The sequence below is a fragment of the Pipistrellus kuhlii genome, unplaced genomic scaffold (assembly GCF_014108245.1).
Source record: "Pipistrellus kuhlii isolate mPipKuh1 unplaced genomic scaffold, mPipKuh1.p scaffold_m20_p_29, whole genome shotgun sequence".
Lineage (NCBI taxonomy): Eukaryota > Metazoa > Chordata > Mammalia > Chiroptera > Vespertilionidae > Pipistrellus > Pipistrellus kuhlii.
This window is the reverse complement of record NW_023425528.1, coordinates 4,729,237-4,735,236: the sequence shown is the minus strand read 5'-3', so window position 1 is coordinate 4,735,236 and position 6,000 is coordinate 4,729,237.

The window sequence follows — 6,000 nt, the reverse complement described above, 5'->3', positions numbered from 1 at the left end:
CATTTCTGACTGCTTTCTATTTCTTTTTTCATGGTGTTGTAGTACTCATTAAATTTCTTGTAGTTCTTGCTAAGCTCCTCAAGTATCCCTATAACTATTTTTTTTCTGAACTATGATAGCTTTATTTAATTTATATATTTTTCTTGGTATTTCTCTTGTTCTTTATTTGGGGCATGTTTCTTTGTCTCCTCATTTTGGCTTCCTATTTGTGTTTGTTTCTGTATAAGGTAGAACTGCTATAGTTGTCAGGGTGAGGCCAGTAGAGTTTACCAGACCCAAACAGACCAAGATTGAGCCATATAAAAGGAGGGCTCTGTAATTGTTGGACATGCAAGGGAAAAAGGGCCCCATCTTAGAGCCATAGAATTCAGTCTATTCCATATTCTGCTCAGAGCCAGATCTCAGAAAGGGGGGAAGGGTACTGTGAGTTGGGAGGGTAGGGCTAGTGTATCTGCTCTGAGGAGTGCCAGTCAGGCTTGGGAAAAGGTGTGGGGAGTGGCCCCTAGCACAGAGCCACACAACTTAGTCTGTCCAGGATCCTGCTCAGGGCTTGGCAGAGTGGAGCCACCAGGATCCAAGAGGGTCTGCTGGGAGCCCAGAAAGTGGGGCTAGCAGATCTTCTATGAGGAGAGATACCAGACAAGTTCATGAGAAAATGGGTGAATTACTCCCACCCCAAAACCACACAACCCAGAACAGAGGGTGGGACTATTGCATTCCCCCAGGCTGATGCCATATGAGTGCTTCTCAGTGGGAGCCCCCATAGCTGAGATATCCCTCTGGAGTTCACAGTAGAACTATGCAATTGGTAGTTTGTCCTACTGGGCCCAGACTCTTTATACAGAAGAAATCACCATGCCCATCCATGGTCCATTCCACTTAGAGGCTGTACATCACTGAGGGGTGGGAACAGAAGAATTCCCTCATAGATCCCTTGCCTCTTGTATCCCTATGCCACAAGAAGCCCAAGTTCTGCCCACTAACAGGCCCCCAAACATGTCTCATTTGGTGAAACCTTTCAGTGGCCTTCAGTTCTTCTGGTCTGAAGTTCTTTCTATCCTCTGACTCACTTCCTTCAGCCAGAACTGAAACCTTTTCTCAATTCCTGAACCCTATAGATTCTACCTCCTAAAATTCTCTCCACTATTTTGCCTCCTTTGCATTTGCACTGTCACTGCCTTTGTTCAGCTTTCAGTTATTTCTTCATGTGAATCAGTACATTGCCACCCCCTCTCCCACCGCCCCCACCAATGCTCTCCTTGTCTCCTGCTCATGTGTTTCTCCAATACAGTCTCCACATAGCAGCAGTAGGACTGATCTATCTACAACTTTTATCTACTCTTCCCACTCTCCTACTTAAAATTATTTAATGACTCCCTGGGTGCTCATTAAAGGGGAACTTCAGTCTTCTTCATGTGGCTTACAGGCCCTACAAATGTGGTCTCTGTCTGCCTCACTGGTGTCATCTCTCAACACCTCTCTTCCATCACACTCCATACTTCAGCCATTTTGAACTGCTTTCAGTTGCTCCAACAAAACAGTGCTTTTTCTCAAGGTCTTTACATATTTTTTTTCCGTGATCTGGAACATTATTTTCCCCACTGGCTAACTTTTATGCTTCTTGAAGTCTCAGCTAAGATTTCACTTCCTCTGGGAAGGTTCCACCCAACCCCCACAGGCTGAATTAAGTGCCTCTTGTGGTTTCCCTTCCATTTTATGATTGCTCGTGTCATAGCACTAGACACACTATGTTATAATTACTGCCTATCTTAGCTAGACTTGGAGTTCTGTGGGTCAAGCATATTTACCCCCACAGCCTAGTACCCCCAGCATGTAACTTATTGCCTGTTTGACAACATGGTCTTTACTCACTCTTCTGTATTCCAAGCCTCTCCACCTCACTGGAAGTCTTTCTGACTTCCAAACACGTTAAACATGGATCATACATAACTTTTTGCTTTTGTTAATACTGGTCTTTGTGGCTGGAATGCCCTTGTCCACCCCTCCCCTCTGTACCTAACACAGGGCAACTTGTTGTGTAAGCCTCAGCTCAAGTTTCATTCCCTAGGTAAAGCCTGTGCCTGAAGGGGATCATTAAACTAAAGATTTATTCTAGACAGGGTAATTCTTAGCTCATTCTTCATCATTAATGCTTCATTATACTAACTCCAATATCTAGCAGCCTTCATCACCTCAGCAGCCAGACTGCCCTTTTTCTGGGTTCTCCCTACTCCTTGCTGCACCTCCATTATAACACTTTCTCAAGTCTTTGTGTGGTGTGTGTTTTTTGTTTGTTTGTTTGTTTTGTTTTTGTTTTTTGTTTTGTTTTGTTTGATCAGTTGGTTGTTTTAATTTAGTTTAGTTTAGGGGTGTGTGTGTGTGTGTTTTTTTTTTTTTTTCCTGGAGGAGGAAGGAGGACGTGGTGTAACTTTAACCCTGCACCCCCAGGTCCTTGTAAAGGGATCTTGGCTCATTTCTTCAATTAAAATAATACATAAATTCTGGCCCCAATCCTTTCTCCCTGCCAGTGTGCCCATTGACTACTGAGAAGCATCATTTTCCAATTAGCCTTTGATTGGAAACAGTGCCATTGTGTTTGGGCTGCTTTTAGTGCCTGCTGGTGGTAGTAAGCCTGGTCATGAGAAAGAAAGACTGGTTCAGGGGTCAGAAGTCCCCAGTGCTAGTCCCTCTCTACCTCTACCCAAGTGTGTGAGGTGGTCTAAATTTCATCCTTTTTTGAATAATGGGGGATTTGAATTTAATGTTTTGTTACAGAATTTTATTTGTAATGAGTACCCCAAATGACAAACCTTCCTGGGAGAGTTTGGGACACATTGGACAAGTAGTTCAAATGGCTCTTTCACCTTTGACATTCTGCAGTTCTGTATGCAACTGAGTATAGTAAATAGTGGTATGTAATTCAGGCCTCCAGGATATTATACTCTAAATTGGGTAAAGGATTTTCAGAATCATGCAGGGCTGTGCAGGCAGGAGGAAGAGGGAGAGGGATTATAGCAACTTAAGACAAGTCTTCTTGATTGGAGAAAATCAGCATCCTCTCAGGTTCAAAGAGAAATTACCTGCTTACTCAAAACTATCTCCTTGAAGCAATCAAGTTTAAAATACTCAGGCAATCAGAAAGATTCCCTTGGAGTGCTAAAAAGTCAGGAATAGAGATAGAGAAGGTAGCATCTCTTCCATTACAGACAAGGGGGTTGAGGAGAGGGGGGCAGACAAGTTAACAAGGAAATATGGAAAAACCTTTCCCATAAAGAAACCATCTTTTCCAAACTCTCAATGCAGATGTGTGTACTGACAAGGAATTTTCTAATTTGTGAGTGTATTTATATAAAATTTAAATTAAGGTCTGAAAACAGAATCACATTTAGTTGTATGTTTAACAAATAACCTTTATTTGGAAATGGAAAAAAAAAAATTACTTAAGATCAGACCTGCCCTGGAAAGTTGCAGTTTTTTCTTCATGTTTGGGTTTGTTTTTCTTATAAATATGCCTTAAGTTCCGTTGCTGGTAGTTTTTGGCTACATATAAGATTTAGACAGGTGGAGAGAATGTGGAAGGGCATTCAGAGGGTATTTTTCTGGGCAGGGGAAGAAGGGTAGACTCTGTCAGCAAGAATGAAGTGTAAATGAGCATTGCATAGCCAGGGCCCAAGTAAGTGGAGGATTATGTGACTATGAGGAAGGCTACTGAGCTGTGCAGAACTGTGGACCATATCTGGAGACAGGGTAAGCTAGGACTGAATTTTTTGAGTCACGTTGGGGCTTTCTTACTTTCACATTTCTTCCATATATCCAGGGTCTACCTAGCACTGTCATTTCTATATCAACATCTCCTTACTCCATCCTTTCTCTTCACCACCATTTCTCTGGCCTTAATTTAGGGTCTCCTCATGTCCCTACCTGGACATTTGCAACAGTTGCAAAGACTCATTCTCAGTACGTATTTACCTATGCCAGTTTTGTCTCAATATTGAAAAGGTAGTCTTTCTTCAGAAAACTAAATATATATAGAAATCTTGCCAGAATTGACAATCTCTTGAGACTTTTTTCTTCTGGGAAGATACAAATTCTAATTCAAATGACCCATGAGGTTTTTATGTGCTTCTTAGGTCCTCACTGAGTACTCAGGAAAAGAAAGTGAAATTCACAAGAACAAGGGAGGGCCTCACAGTCCTCTGAGGGCTTGCTAAAACAGTAATCACTGGGTCCCACTCCCACAGTTTCTGATTCAGTATATGTGAAGTAGGACCCAAGGACTTGCCTTTCTTTTTAAAATATATATTTTATTAATTTTTTACAGAGAGGAAGGGAGAAGAATAGAGAGTTAGAAACATTGATGAGAGAGAAACATCGACCAGCTGCCTGCTGCACACCCCCTGCTGGGGATGAGCCCGAAACCAAAAAAACATGTCCTTGACTGGAGTCTAACCTGGGACCCTTCAGTCTGCAGGCCAAAGCTCTGTCCACTGAGCCAAACTGGTTAGGGCAGACTTGCCTTTCTGATAAGTTCCTAGATGGTGCTAATGCAATGCTCTTCAGTGTGAGTACTATGAAGGCTGAAACCTTTACATCTCTTTAATCCCCAGGTCCTTAGTTCAGGGTCTGGACTGTAGCTGGCTTTCAGTAGCAACTGTTAAGGAAAGAAATCATAAAAAGAGCAAAAAGATAGGGGGTGGGTAGGAAGGGAGGAGAACAGAAAGAGGTTTATGAATGAAGATTAAGGAAGATAAACTGGAAGAGAGAAACCACTGGTAAAATCACCCAAACTATAATTCCAGACTATGCATGTGTGTTTCCCTTCCAGAACTTGTATACTGGGCCTATAAACTTGCCACATTAGGGACTTTTTAGTTCTCAGAGAGGTCCTTTCTTTTTCTGCCATTTCCCATGCTATTTTATCTGCTTAAAATGCTCACAACCCACCTGGAAAATTTAATTTTTCCCAAATACTGCCAATTCTGTGAAGTTTTTCTGCACTTCGTCATCATGGGACATTAATTGACCCAACGTTGGTGTTCCTATAGCAATTGCTACTTTGCACTTCACTCTTTTATTTATAGGCCTGTCTACTTAAAGCTGGAACTCCCAGAGGCCTAAGATTACCTGGAACATTATTAATGCTCCAGAGATGTCTTAATGAAAACAATAAAGAGCAGTTGAATTTGATCTGGTGGGCAATAACAACTATCATAAGCTCCTGGTCAAAGGAATGACACAATCAAAATAATCTTTTAGAAAGATTTTACTTGCAATGGAGACCAGGATAGACCAAGCTGGAAGAAAGTAACATCATGAGAAATCAGAGATGAGGGCCTGATGATAGTGGGGATAAAGACTGGCCTGGCCAACCTAATTGTTATGTGGATTTTCTTTGGATTAAGAACTCTAAAGTTTCACCTCCTTTCTTTGTATCTACCAGAGTAATGATTATGGAACTAGTTAATAAAATACTGTATGGAGGAAGCATTCTTAATCATCTCAGTTCTTGGGAAAAACTAGGATACTGGTATCTTTGCTTCTACAAACAAAACACAGGTCAGGTGGGAACTCCAGAGTTGGCATTCATTGTAAGGTTGATCAGTTTTCCAAACTCTCAGCCTCCATTTTTCATTCCCTTTTTTACCTCCCTTCCAGTCAACCTCTTCACAAACCCAGTGACTTGTGTTCTCCCTATTAATAAAATCGTTATCTAAGAAAAATATTTAGTCACTTATGCCTGAGGGTTCATTCTTATTTAGCTGTCACCTATCCAAAGAGTGGTTGGACCTTCAACCTACGGATGGAGAGCAGTCACAGTCAAAGAAATTTCAGGCAGCAGGTCAACATATTTTTGAGGAACCCACATGGAATCTTTCTTCAGCCTCTGAAAACACCGTACTAGATGTGACCATCTATTCTGATAGGACTGACTGAACTTGGCCAAAGCATCTTACATATATGAAGAAATAATTAGATTCCTGCTCAACTCTGGAAGGGAGA